At 45.6% G+C, this 14,428-nt stretch overlaps 1 protein-coding gene across 5 annotated transcripts in view; it reads right to left on the minus strand.

The window, feature by feature from the left end:
• The window catches only part of FARP1 (FERM, ARH/RhoGEF and pleckstrin domain protein 1), a 196,241-nt gene extending 189,672 nt beyond the window's left edge, over positions 1-6,569 (minus strand). For 4 of the 5 annotated variants that reach the window (XM_015851538.2, XM_032442027.1, XM_032442025.1 and 1 more), the window contains exon 1: positions 6,274-6,566. The gene's annotated coding sequence lies outside the window, so the exon portion shown is untranslated. Of the gene's footprint in view, positions 1-6,273 lie in introns of all 5 variants that reach the window. The other variant, XM_032442028.1, reaches the window with a different exon arrangement.
• Between the last annotated feature and the right edge of the window lie 7,859 nt (positions 6,570-14,428).

The following is a 14,428-nucleotide window of genomic DNA, read 5'->3' on the forward strand; positions in this document are numbered from 1 at the left end:
AGCTCTGCTGATTAATGGGATAGAAGCGCCATTACACAACATACTCACAGTCAACAAACACCAGACCTAGGAAAGGTTAGTTTCTAACAACACAATGCTCTTCCTACAGCAGCTGCTGCACCAACCAGCCCTTCCTCACCTTTCTCCTGACACCATCCCCTCTTCTCATTGCACATTTAGGGGATGAGAAATTGCCACCTACGTGCCTACTGGGAAATTCTTCTCTTCCAAGCCCACTTCTGATTCACTCATTTAGGCAAACCGACCCCATGTCATTGGATCCGTTCTATTTGCAACTTGTTTCACAGTTCAAATATTATTAGCAAACGCGAAGCTGTGAGCAGGACTTCATTATAGTGCCTTCTAAAACCCTTTTGATATTCACACGGCAGAGCCGCTCGCCCTTCTCTCCACCAGAATACTATCACACCATCTGCTATCTCTTATTTATTTATTTACTACTGAGGCACTGCGAGGATATTTTCTGCTACCTTCAGGTTCAATGTTTATTGAATCATAGAATCATACGATCATTACCGATCGTATATTTTAGGAGCCCTCTCCTTTCTGCTCATTTTCTATGGGTTCTAATAGTTTATTTTTCCTGGTACGGACAATTACGCTCAACATTTCAAAGGACACCAGGGGTTAAAAATGCCTCTGCATCAGAACACGAAACAGTTCTATTTTACACATTGCATTAATTAATTCAGCTAAACTGTAAAAAAAAAAGAAAGCTAATGAACACTAGTTACAACCGCACAGTCATAGAGTTCACCTTCTGATATGCATACGGCATGCCTCAGTTCAAAAAAGCAAGAAAAACATGGAACGTTTAACATCTTCAAGGTAAATATGTCTCACAAACACAGTGCTAAACAGATTTTCAGGATGAATTTCCATGAAGATGGGAGCTGAAGTCTCCAAACAGAGGCTGCAGATTGCTTCCGTAGGGGTTATTCCTGCAGGTTCATGTGAAGAGGGTAACTTCTACAACACACTCCAACTACTCAGTACATGAATCACAGAATCATAGAATTACCCAGGTTGGAAAAGACCTTGAAGATCAAGTCCAACCGCAGCCTAACCAGTACCCTAACTCTAAAAACCCTACACTAAATCATATCCCTGAGCACCACATCCAAACAGCTCTTAAACACAACCAGGAATGGCGATTCAACCACCTCCCTGGGGAGCCTGAAGTTACTTACACAGACTCCTAAACCTCTGAAAGGTCCAAGAACTGAAACTCCTTTCCATGCTTTCCCATTAATATTTGCCACATTGTTAAGGGGCTAAACACTAACTTGGAAAACAAGAAAACTCTTCTAAGCGGGTAAAAAAAAAAAAAAAAGAAAAAAAGAAAAACCACAGTAATTTCTGCAGACTCTTACAAGATCTTTACCTTCCCTTTAAGCCTTGATGTTTGAGAAAATACCCTCAGGCAGGACAAACTAAACAAATAATTCTTTTCCTTAATCTGAAAAAGACACCACTATTCTGCACCACAGTAAGAGCCAGCCAGACCCTTCTCAGTTGTAACCACTGTTATTGCAATCATAAGACTGCAGAGAATTAACAAAATAAAAAACCAAGCCAAAAATCATTTCACCCTGATGGCGTGGCACAAGCGGCAGCAAACTCCTGGATAATTCATGGCAGGCTGAAAGAGAAATGAGAGAGAGGAAGGAAAGAACAGAAAGCAATCCATCTCCTCCACCCTAAACACACCTGTGTTGCCTTCCCACCATCACAGGAAGAGCACGGCAGCAGGAAGAGGTTCCAGATACCTGCTGTGTTCCAAGCAGTGGGAAGCCTGGCTCCAACAGGGCAGGGAGTTGTATCCCCACAGACTCTCTTGTCCTCTTTAAAAGAGGTTTATTTTTACAATTCATTTTCACTTACATATTAATGTCAGGGAAAATAACTCCCGTATTACTCAGCTTTAAAGCCTGCTCAGAATTTTTACCCCTCTTTGCGTAAGACCGCTTGAAACTCACCTCGGAAGGGAAAAAGGCCATTACCAAAGACATACTCACTATATCATACTACTTAATAGCAGCCTTCCCTGAACTTTCAGGCCAGATTCACCACCACACAAACCTGCTGAACAGAACACCTCATTATTCCAACATGTGTGAGCAAAGCGATAGGGAGTTTCTCAGTAAAACTGATAAGGAGAGACATAAAAGAATAATGAGCCGGCTGTCTGCTCCACTGCTGGGCTAGCCAAGGTCTGCCAGAGCACCTTCAGCATTGTTCCATTGGGAGACAGACACTGGGACACGACCAAAAATAACATTTAGAGATGTATGGGAGAAATGAACACAAGGTCTGCAGCTCGATCGTTTAATGCAGGCATGGAAAGAAATTATATGAGAGAGGAAAATCAGCAGAAAAAACACGTGATGTAGAGTAGAAAGAGCCAATTAAACGTACACAGGTTACTGAGCAGCACAACCCTCCTTGTGCTGTTTGATCACCAGCCCAGTGCCACATCTGCTGCTGAAATAAACTGACAAATCTCCTTGTGACCTGTGCCTGTGGTACAAGTGACTGGAAATAAGGGTCTCTGGATAAGGAGATATAGTACTGAAGCATCTAGAGAGAAGGACATATATGAGGAGTGGCTGAGGTCCCTGTGTGTGCTCAGTGCAGAGCAGAGGAGCTGAGGGGAGGCCTGATGGCGGCTGCAGCTCCTCTCAGGGAGCGGAGGGCAGCGCTGAGCTCTGCTCTGTGTGACAGCGACAGGGAACGGCATGGAGCTGTCAGGGGAGGGGCAGCTGGGGGTCAGGGACAGGGTCTGCACCACAGGGCGGTGGGCATGGAATGGACTGCACAAGGCTGTGGGCACGGCCCTGAGTGCTGGAGTTCATGGAGCATCTGGACACTGCTCTCAGACGTAGGGTCTGGATTTTGAGTGGTGCTGTGTGGAGCCACGAGTTGGACTCCATGGTCCTTATGGGTCCCTTCTGACTAGAGATATTCTGTGAGTCTATGAGTGACCACTGTCAGTGAGCATCAGCCAGACAGCAGGGCCCACCGTACTCCCACCACTGGGAGCAGAGGAGCAGCGGGCTTCAACACAACACCCACTTTGTAAGCTGGGATAGAAAACCCAGGCAACAAACACATTGCCTTACACTAACATACCAGCCAGCCCCGCACCAGTTCCTCACACCCAGCAAACAAACGTGCATTGTGAGGCCACCTTCAGCCATGAATCTCCAGTATCCAAACTCCGTGACTTGAGTTTGATGCTCTTCGTTCCACTCTACATAGCAGCGCCAAAACAGATGCCTAACTTCCAAGGACTTGTTAGAGAAATCATGATTCCCTCTGAGATCAACAGAAAACAGCCCGCTGGCACCTCCGTGAATTTCACCAACAAGGCTTCATTTTGTTTGAATAGCAACAGAGCCGCCATTCTTTTTCACTAAGCCCTTTTTTAAACACCCAAACATTAAAAATAATTTCCACAACTTATGTATCCGGATTTTAAAAGTCATTTCAGACTCCACGTCTCAAATCCCCCCAAAAAGGCGTCTCATATTTTCCTCTCTCCTAATATTTAATCAACTTCATTTCATTACAGACCAGCCTGAAGAGCTCAGAACGCTGCAATTGATTACAAACAAGATAGCGCCCACATCTGACGAAGGCTGACCTAAATTGTCTGCAGGGCAAATTTACTGACATTTTGTGCAAATTCCAAGCTGGCTGAGCCCAATGACCTTTTATACCCCTGTAATTAGTCTTCCGCGCCTTTACAAGCAGAAAAGCAGTCACTCCTTTTCTCCCCCTAAGTCCAGCTGTAAACTACAAACTTCACGGCCTACTCAGCACCTACAGTCAGTCAAGCATTGGCAAAAACAACAAAACCCACTGTAGAAAATACACAGATTGTCACCTTTCAAGGTCACGGAATCAAGTCTGGAAAGGCCCTTTTCAGACAAACACACCAGCTTCCAAAAGAAGAAACAGAACTAGTGAGGCAAGTTGGTGGAAAACGTCAATAAATGGGATTTTTATCATGCTGTTCCCTACAGCAGGTCACACAGGAGAGTGTCCAAGTGGGTCTTGAATATCACCAGAGAATGAGACTCCACAGGTCCCCTCTTAGAAATCTCAGCCCAAGAGGAAGCCAATGACTTAATGCAAAGATATTCTGAGGCAAACAGTGCAGCTCCATCACAGAACATATATAACCTAAAAAGCTGTTCAGCAGCATCAAGAATTTTTGTGGTTTCTTTTTTTATTAGATGCTAGTTCTCATCATATATGAATTTCTTAAGCAAAGGCTTGCATTTGTTTCTTATGTTAATCTCAATTCAGCAGGGAAAATTTACTGAGCAGTTCTATACATTTACAATTCTCTGTCTGAATTTTAATGCAGAAATACATCTCCTAGAGCAAGTCTTTTCTTACTTAAACCATCACATTTAAATGGCAGTTCCCCTTCGGTCATTCATCATCCGTGATTTTCTTCCACAAAATTTGGTTACAAGTAGCCAGTTTTAGGACACTGATTACGCAGAGACTGATGAACTGTGTCAGCTTCGGAAATAAAGGGATTTCTGATCTGAAATGCAGCCATTGAACACAAGTCAGGCTCTGGTGCTACACTTTCAGTCTCCCACCAACTCCTGACAACATCAAGTCGCGTGTTGCTGCATGTGTCAAACATTCTGCCCTTGTTGATAAACTCTTCTCATTTATTTGGCTTGTTCAAGAAAATGGTGTAGAAGAAGAGCGCAATTTCAGTGGCCGTTCATAAGGCGGTGCAAAAAAAACAAGCAGAGAAATGCAGTTTCCTGACCCCTTCCCATGAAAATGGCAGCAGCCCCGCTGCCAACAGCTCCTTCCACAGCTAAATCTGAGCTTCAGTCTGCAGGGAAAAGAAGAACTCGGTGTTTGGGTGGACGCAGCATCGTTTCAACTTTCAGAAATAGCAGTCACGGCTTGACATGTCACATACAAACCCTGACCCTTGCTATTGCCAAAGGAAAGCAAGAGGCTGAAGTGTAGTGGGAGCACTGAGCAGGAAGGCTGTGGGGATCCCGGCCCATAGCCACATCCATGCAGGTGGAACTCAGTGCCTGGAACATGAACTCAAACACACACACACAGAGTGGATTCACTGCTTTCCTCCTGGCTTCTGGATGGCTCTGAGCCGGACACCACATCCATAAGTACAGAAAGGAGGGGAGAACGAAATAATGATTAAGAAAGAAGAAAAAATAAAGAAAGAAATAAAGAAAGATCTTAATTCAGAGGAACGTTTGGGACTTTGCTCACGCTCGGGGCTTTGCTTAACCGGGCTGCTGGAGAGCGTTATTGCGGTTGGCCCGGCTCCAGCGTTAACTGCTCTCTGTGCGCTCAGACTGGAAGCAGCACCCGGAGCGAGAGTCAAAGTATCCGGGGGACAGCAAAACCAGGGCCCAATGCTGGTTTGGATTAAGCCAAAATCTCTTCCCACTCTGCTGCAGGGACAGCCGGTGCTCTGCAGCAGGAGGAGGGCTGGGGCTGAGGAGAGACAGGCAGCGCGTTTCATTTATTTCATGCCAGCAACCGAGTAAATCCGGGAGAAAAAAAAAAAAAAAAGAAAAACACACACAAAAAAAGGCTTCACAGAGTTTGCGTGCCCTTTAAAAAAATAAATAAATAAAAACACACACAAAAAAGTGGAGGCACAAAAGGCCTAACTACAGGCGGGCTGCCGCTCTGGAAATAAACTTCTGCCTGCTCACAACTCTGCTGCCGGCTCCTCAGCCCGCACACGAGGCCACGGCGGAGGCTTCGCAGAGCCCCGGCCGCGCCGTGACCCGCGGAGGGCAGCGTTCCCCGGGCGGCCGCTACCGACCCCGCCGCTCGGAGAAGCGGGGCAGCGGCTCCGGCTCGCTCTGCCCCCCCGGCCCGAGGGGGCTCCGCCGCCTCTCCGCCCCCCTCGGCAGGAGCCGGCCGCCGGGAGCGGAGGAGCGGCCAAAGGGAAAGGCGGGCTGCCCCCGGGGCTCCGGCTCCCGGCTGTTGGGACGACCAAAGGCACCAAGCCGCCCGGCCGCCCCCGCTGCCCCGAGGCCGGGCGCAGTCCGGACAGCGGGCGGCTGCCTCTCGGCGCGGTGCCGCCCCGCGGCTTACGGCGCTAATGGGATTACGCCGGGCCGAGCGGTGCCCGCCGCTGTCACCGCCCGGGGAGGGTCGCTCCCCGCCGCCCACCCCGCAGCCCCCGCCGCGCTGCCCGCCCGGCCCCATTGTTCGCCGTGCCGTCCTTACCGTGCGCGGGGCTGGGGCTGCCGGCTCTCCTCGCTGCGGCTGTTGCAGGGGCAGTGGCGCTCGGCCGCCGGAGGTCCGAGCCATTAAAAGCTCCGCGGGGAGGAAGGGGAGAAGAAGGCGGCGGCGGCGAGTGAAGGAGGGCGGCGGGGGGCTGGAGGGAGCAGGGTCGCCATGTCTGGCTTCCAGCACGGGGAGCCCACCCGGCCGGGCGCAGAGAAGGGAGGCGGCTGCCGCCCGCGGACCGGGGAAGCGGGAACTGGACGCCGGGCAGAGCGGCCGCGCCTCCCCTAACCCTGCCCCCTCCCGGAGGGGGAGCCGCGGGCGGGAGGAGGCGGCCGACAGCCCCCTCCAGCGTTCACAGGCGGTGGATCGCCGTGGCCGCCCGTCTCGGCGCTACCCGCGGCCGAGGGAGCGGAGCGCCGCCGCCCGGATACCTGGCGGCCGCCTAGGGGTGGATGTGAGAGCCGGCGGTCCGGGCAGGGTCCGCCCTCCCGCCCCATGGAAGTAGGGGATGTCGCTGCCCCTTTCTGTGCCCTGTGGGACCGTGCTGGTACGAGGCTTGAGTAGAAAGGTTGCTTCTATTGCTCTGAGAGCCGGCTCGCTTCGTTCTGCGTTAGGTGACGGCAATTCCCCGGACAGAATTCAACAAGTGGCTGCCTCTCAAACACACTTCTTGTATGGTGGTCTCTCAGCCCACGTACAGCGGCAAGCTGGGGACTGTGCCTCTCCCAGAGCACAAGCACCTCTATGCCACACATTCATCTCCTCAGAGAAGTTCTGGAGCTACGGCCAAAAGGCTCCCAGTACACTTAGGAGCAGCTCTTAAAACACCACTATGTTTAACTTAAGCCTTAGGAATTGCAACTTTTTTGGCCTTTTCCTGTATTTTACCCAGCATTATTTTCCCAAAGAAGTCTGGTGGGATAGAGCACAGCGCTGAGCAGTGCAGGGGAAACACTTCAGGCCTTACAGGTTCCCTTACTAACTCAGGAGGGAGCAGTGAACTGAGTGCGTATTTATAAAGTAACCCTTCTCAGCGTTCAGCATCTGTACACCATTTGAGGAACCCAATGTGAGAACACCGCAAACACTTTCTCCTTTAAGCTGTGCCTTTGCTTAACCCTCTAAAGACAAATCCCTCTACTGTCAGCAGTGGTGCCTCTGTGCACAAACACCTCACAGCAGCCACCTTGGTGTAGCTGCAGCGATGCGCCAACCAACCTTCTGAGAGCCATTTATTTTGTCAGCTCCCAGACCTCAAGCAAAGCACATGGGGAACTGACTGAAAGGCTGGAAATTGTCCTTAGCTGTCAACACTTGATAAGAGTGTAACTGTTGTTATTCTCTGCAGACTTTTTCCACACAAAACTTCTTGAAAAGCAGCTGAATTGAGAAAAATGATTCTAGTTTGGTCATGTTTTTGAAAGGAAAAGTAAGCCCTGTCTGCATCCACTGGCACTGAAGAACTGGATTTCAGATTAACCAAAAGCCAATGGGCACCATTGTTCAACTCTGCTTTACCCAAGGAGCGGAAAGGAAGGCTTTAGTTGAAAGGGTTCTCATATCTTGAGAGCCTGCCCGTGTGCCTCCTGCTGCCCTAATAGAAATGTATTTCAGCTACCTCTTTTATCTACGTAATTCTTTTTTTTTCATAAACATTCCACAGATATTTTCCCTGGAGTTTGAAATTTTGTTTCAAAGACCCTTTCAGCAAATACTTTTGCTCTAGATTTATCAGTATGTTCTGGTGAAAGCCTGGTTTGTGGCTCAATCTTGCAAACCTAAGGCACTGATCAGTCTGTTTTAGGCCTTCTCTCATGTGTCTTAATGTTACTTCTCATAATGTTGGCATGTATCTGTGCCAGTAAGTTGTGATAGCTCACATGTCTTTGCTAATTTAGTTGAAGAGCGTGGCAGAATTCTCCCTGCAAGCCTTTCAGTATTATTTCACCATTATCTTTATTAAGTTTCCCCCCACCTCACTGTTTTCTGTGTATGATATATTTGTGTTACAGTCTTCAGTTAAGATGATCATACCACTTGGTGTTCTGGTAGGGTTAGTAGTGTTAGACTGACATATCTTCTTGCTTCTACATCAGAATTTAACACCTAACTACATCTAGAAGCAGTGATGACTAACAACTATATAGTCCTAGCAGTAGAACATATCTCTAACTTGGGGGAAAAGCAAAGGGGGGAAAAAAAACCCACACAAAAAGACCATTGCCAAATAGTAAAGGAATCCATTACCATTCTCAAACGTTAGGAATTTCATCAGGTGAAATACTCAACCATTAAATAGAAGTGACTGAAGTACTAACAGCCCACTAAATACCACATTATGTTTACTTCCTGCTCCTGTAGGATGGTGAATTAAAAGAGCTTTTTAAGGTTAAATGCAAAAGTTTCCCAAGACCTTAAAGAGAGCCTTTGTATATCAAGCTAGCAGATCAAGCCCTGCATCCTAACTTCATTATTATTGTACAACATCATCTTTGTTACGTCATCATATTTACCTTGTGTTGTCCAATGTATTTGTCTTTCAGGATGCATGCGTTTGTTACATTAGCCGCTTCTATGTGCTAAGGTGATCATCAGTGAGTCAATACATGAATCATCCCTGAAGCTTCAGAGCAAAAAAGTTCACTGCAAATTAATGAACAACTTGTTCTCCTCAAAACAACAGAAGATTGCATCACTTCTACTTATATTACACTTGCCTTTTCACTTCTGCATATACAAGAAGAAAAGAAAGGCTTATTTTTTCAATAACACTGAAAATTCTGAAGCAATTCATAGAATCATAGAATAGCTCAGGATGGAAAAGACCTTAAAGATCAACTTGACCATACTACCCTAACTCTAACAACCTAAATCATGGTCCTGAGCACCACATTCAAACTGTTTTTAAACACATCCAGGGATGGTGACTCAACCTCCTCCCTGGGGAACCTATTCCAGTGCTTAACAACCCTTTCTGTAAAGAAGTGTTTCCTGATATCCAACATAAACTTACCCTGGTGCAACTTAAAGCCATTTCCCCTCGTCCTGTCACCAGTGAGAAGAGACTTGCCCCGCTCTCACTATAAGCACCTTTCAGATATTGGAAGACAGCGATAAGGTCTCCCATCCGCCTTCTTTTCCCCAGACTAAACAGCCCCAGCTCCCTCAGTCTCTCCCCATAGGGCACATTCTCCAAGCCCTTCACAAGTCTTGTTGCCTTTCTTTGGACCTGCTCCAGTACCTCCATGTCATTTCTATACTGATGTGCCCAAAACTGAACACAGTACTCGAGGTGAGGCCTCACCAATGCCGAGTACAGGGGCAGGATGACTTCCCTAGTCCTCCTCACCAAACCATTTCCGATACAAGCCAGGATGACAAAGATGTTAAAGTACTGCAATGTAAATAAAAACATTATTAAGAAAATAATCTATTATATTTGCCTGTATAATTATATTTTTCAAGCGACATGTATCAGAATATTTAAGAAAACAGGAGCCGAGAAAATGCAAATTGAAAAAAGTAATTGAGGATCCTTTTGCTATTTGTATTCAGGTTTCCCTCCTAAAATCCATTTTCACCTTTTCTCCCAAAAGAAGGGAAAGAAAGCACTGTATGTCAGAGCAAAATATGTATCTCTCCCCTGCAGCGATTCCCATCAGAAGCAACATACCTCTTCTGTCATGGTGAGGAGAGAGATAATGGAAAGAGAAAACATTTGCAGATAGGAAATGATTTCGTGTGTTAAATAAAAATGCTACTAAAGAAGAGCTGGCCTCTTCATGCAGTGCTTTGAGCCCATACCGCAAGGTGCTGTGTTCGTCAGGAGCGATCCTGCTTGTGACTTTTAGAAACCAATCAACTTCACCCATCTTTCAGTTCTTTTTTTGAGAAGAAAACCAAATCCATTTGAAAACAGAATAAAACAGAATGTCTCTTAATAATTCAGAGTTTGAGGTAGAACTCCCTGTATCACGGCTCATTTCCTTCCAGCGCTTTTGTCATTTTGGACAGAGAAAACTTTATAAAAGGTTTGTGTGTGGAAGGTGTTGGTTCGTACAACTAAATTCATTAAATGATACTGAGACCTTTTAGCACTGCACAAACAAGAACCATCTCAGTATCTGGGCTGATATCAGCAAACATAGTTCTAAAACAGGGAAAACAATGCTGTTTCTACAGCCCCTCAGAATTTATACCATGAGTAATTACAGCTGAAGAGTACTCTCATATATATAAAAACTGGAAGAACGCGGAACAATAAGCGTGGCTCATAACAGTATCAAGACTTAAAGGTTCCCGTGGCAGTAATAACCCTCTTGCTCTCCACTTCCCCCTCCATCCCTCTGCCAATATTTTTACTGTGACTTTCTGCAGGTGAATACATCTGGAACACTGTGGTACATCTGAACAAATCCTCCTGGGATAGTGTGAGAACCTCATCTCATGCACCATCACGTCCAGGATTTCTCACGGCTCTTTTCTAAATTCATATTGGACAACAGGCATTTCATTTTTACATCAGCTGCTTACAACAGGTGACTTAATTACCATCTTATCCATCATCCTATCCTTCCGCTTTCACTTTTAGAACACCAAAATTTGGCTGGAGGGAGAAACTGCAAAACCTGTCAGGGCAAACATCCGCTCGCTGTCTGATTTTGCTATCTCAGAAGGCAGGCTCTGGAATTAGCCAATTCCTCCAAATGTCAGAGCAGACACCGCGTCTGCTGAGGGCGGTAATTTATTTGCTTCTCATCTGAGACGTGCACCAGAGTGAAGGGAAATGAGACCATGAGCTTCTATTTGGGTTTAATTTCGTTAACAAAATTCCTTCTTCAAAAGGAACCCTCGAAACTTTCTGTGCAGAAAATGAAAGGGACTCAATAATTTATAGAAACAATATTTTACTCCAGAAGTTGTGATGCTGGCACACGGATGGGGATGCTCTGAGTACCATCTCTTATTTTCTGAGATACAGAGTACTAGCATCTCAGAAAAAAATCCCTTATGTCTCCTGTATTTTTGCAGTTTCCTCAGTGAGTGGTCTCTATATCCCATGTCTTTGTTCCTGCTGCTATTATAGTGCTCCATATCCTTTCAGTTCATTGTAAAGCTTTCCACTTTGTAATTATTTTAAATATGAGATTCGCTATTTGCTGGGACAATGAAGCACAGAAGCTTATCGGTTTTCTTTATTGGTGATCTCTAGGACAAATTTGATCTCAAAAAAAGACCCTCTTAATTTCCTGTGGTGATCGTTTGCTATTATCAGTAGAATTAAGAAGATAATTGAAAAAAAAATAAGAAAAAATAATCTTATTCTTTTAGGTACTAGATTTCAAAATGAGTTTAATACATAACTGGATTAAACTTACTGCTGAAATAGGGCAGGCTTAACCAGAATAGTTCCCAGGAAATGTCTTAATGTGCCAGGAGTTTTAATAATAGCCCGTACTAAATTTAACCGGTTCTTTATACTAAAGATGCCTATCATCTCATGCTTTTACATTCCAAAGCACATTCTTTCCTTTGATATTTCTAATTGCTTCACCGCTGTCTGGTTAGCTCGTTCCCTCCGCAGGCTCCCCATGGTTGCTGACAGCTCTGGCACTGCACATCTGCACTGTGCCATATCTCCCTCTGGCACTGGAAAGGAAACCCTAATCCCTGCTTCCTGCTGTAATGTGTCCTCCTGAAGAGGCAGGCCACTAACAGAGGAGCTGCGGTTCTCATAAAACTGCACTAACATTAAAGCTGTTTAATCTTCTACCAGGGGAAAGCAGAGAGCCTCGCTGCATGCCTTGCCTTCTGCTGCACTTTGATCCCTGCACAGGTTACACACTAAAATTCAGCATTTCATGTTTGCCACTCTTGAATGCCTGAAAAAACCCTCCATATGAGCTCCCTGAAAACAGTGCAGGGGGGGAAAAGGTCAGAACATTTCTTTATGCTTTTATTTGACTAAGTATTTCTCCTTTGTCTTTTGTTTAGAAGCCATGCAACGCTCAGCATTGCCAAGATGAGAAAGCACTTTTTCCTTTCCAGGCCCCACAGCAAGTGTCTACATGAACATCAGAATCACAGAATTACAGAATTAGCAAGGTTGGAAAAGACCTAGAAGATCATCTAGTCCAACCATTACCAATACTTCCCAGCTAAATCATATTCATCAACACAACATCCAAACGTTCAGCATTGAAATATGCTTTATATAAAAACGTGATTCCTACCCCAGCTGATCCTATATGACCTGTTTGAAGATATGTTTCTATATCGAAAATTTCTGGAAACACAGAGAAGAGCTTTGGAGGTATTCAGAGATTCTATGCAAACAAAACTATAGGGGGAAAAAGTGAGTGCAGGATTGCAGTAATGAGGGATGAGTACAAATGGCTGTGGGAGCCCGAGGGAGAAAACATGGGGCATGGGATAAGTGTAGAGCAAGCCTCCCCTTGGCATGCTTACTCTGCTCCTGACAGCCCATGATTTATGGATTTGCTGAGGAAGGTTTCCTTGGGATGCCTTGTTTAATGAGCACCAACAAGCCTACGCTGACAGAACTTCCCAAGTTCTCCAGTTTAATTTCTAGACACACCCACCAGAAATTACTTTCACGCATTAATTGCACCACTTGAAAACATCCTCATACATCATTTGGGTACCCAATTGCAGAGAAATGTCGCATCTAAACACAAGGCCAAGTTGCACAGTTGGTGATACAGCACAGCACAGCCTGCAGTGGAAGAGAAATTCTTATGAGGAAAATCAGCCAATAACCTTTCAGTGATGCTCTTTTTCCAGTCAGGGAAATCATTCTCTTCCACCATATACCAGATAAATTTAGGAATCAGTGGAAAACTAATCTTGATTCTTTTTTAGACGATCCAATAAACGCTTGGTAGTGTTTTGAAGTTAGAGAAGACATTCGGGTGCTTAAACCTCTCAGCTTGCCCACAAGGTTCAGGTAATTTGTTGTTAGGAAGTTGATTTTTAAGGAAGTTGTTTGAATGTTTAGTACCTGTTTTATAAGGGAAAACATCAGCAGCTGTGTTGGGGAAGGATAAAAAGACCTACAAGACACAGCTGGAAACAGAGCATCTTTTCTATTGAAAGAGCAGGGGTTTGGGCCTAGCAGGCCAGACACCACAGACAGAGATGGCTTTTGTCTTGCCCTCACTTTCCTGCCATCTGCCGCTCCTACGTCAGGACCTATAAAACATTATTAAATGTTTACCATAGAAAAAAAGAAGTTACAGTGGGCAACCACTCAGAGCCCTGTTTTACATTCAGCACAAGTGATGAAGGGAGCGCAGGTCCTGCTGGTTTGCGCTAGGCCATTTCAGTGCTGATTTGGGTGCTGGTTGTTTCTGGGTTTTTTGTTTGCTTGTTTGCTTTTCTCCAGAGCCATAAACATTAGTAATCCCTTTCTACATTTCCACTTGAAAGGTACCTTCTTATTATACTCCGCTACCCCCAGCAATGTCTGCAAGCTTTTGCTCTTTATAAGAACAGCCCCAGTAAGAGACACCTTCCCCAACCAGGGATTAAGGAGCAGTAAATTCCACTAGCACAGTGCACAGCTCTCTGATACTCAGCTGCATCGTCTCCATCTGCTGGCCAGAAGAAACTCCAGCTGGAGCACAGAACATACTTCAAGCTAACCGTTGATATGGCCTCACTTTGTGTGGCATCTTTTCCTATGCTTTTTTTTTTTCCCCTATTCAGGAATACCTAACAGACAATTTTTTGGTGATATTTTTTACCCAAAAAAAGGATGACTTTGTACTTAGAGGGATGAAACACAAGGCCTTCTCATGTCCCAGATGGTTCCTCAGTCCTTGCATCTCTTCTGCATCAGAAACAAATCCATGGAAACCTCTTCCTGAGATAAGAACAAACAGAGCAACTTTGTGACTTCTGGGGTAGCCTGCATTTCCCTCTCACTAGAGAAAAGAATGAATTCAGTAGAGGCAGAGGCACACACGTGGTTAGAATCTGTTACCAGAGGCTACATGCGATGAAGCAGAAGACAGAAATCTGACTTGATGACAGAAGGAGATGCCAATGAAGGTAACTTACACCCTCCAGAAATGAGTGCTGTCCAAAGCTTACACGTGAATGGGAATTAATTAGCAGATAATTTACCTGT

Source organism: Coturnix japonica, chromosome 1, assembly GCF_001577835.2.
Source record: "Coturnix japonica isolate 7356 chromosome 1, Coturnix japonica 2.1, whole genome shotgun sequence".
Classification (NCBI taxonomy): domain Eukaryota; kingdom Metazoa; phylum Chordata; class Aves; order Galliformes; family Phasianidae; genus Coturnix; species Coturnix japonica.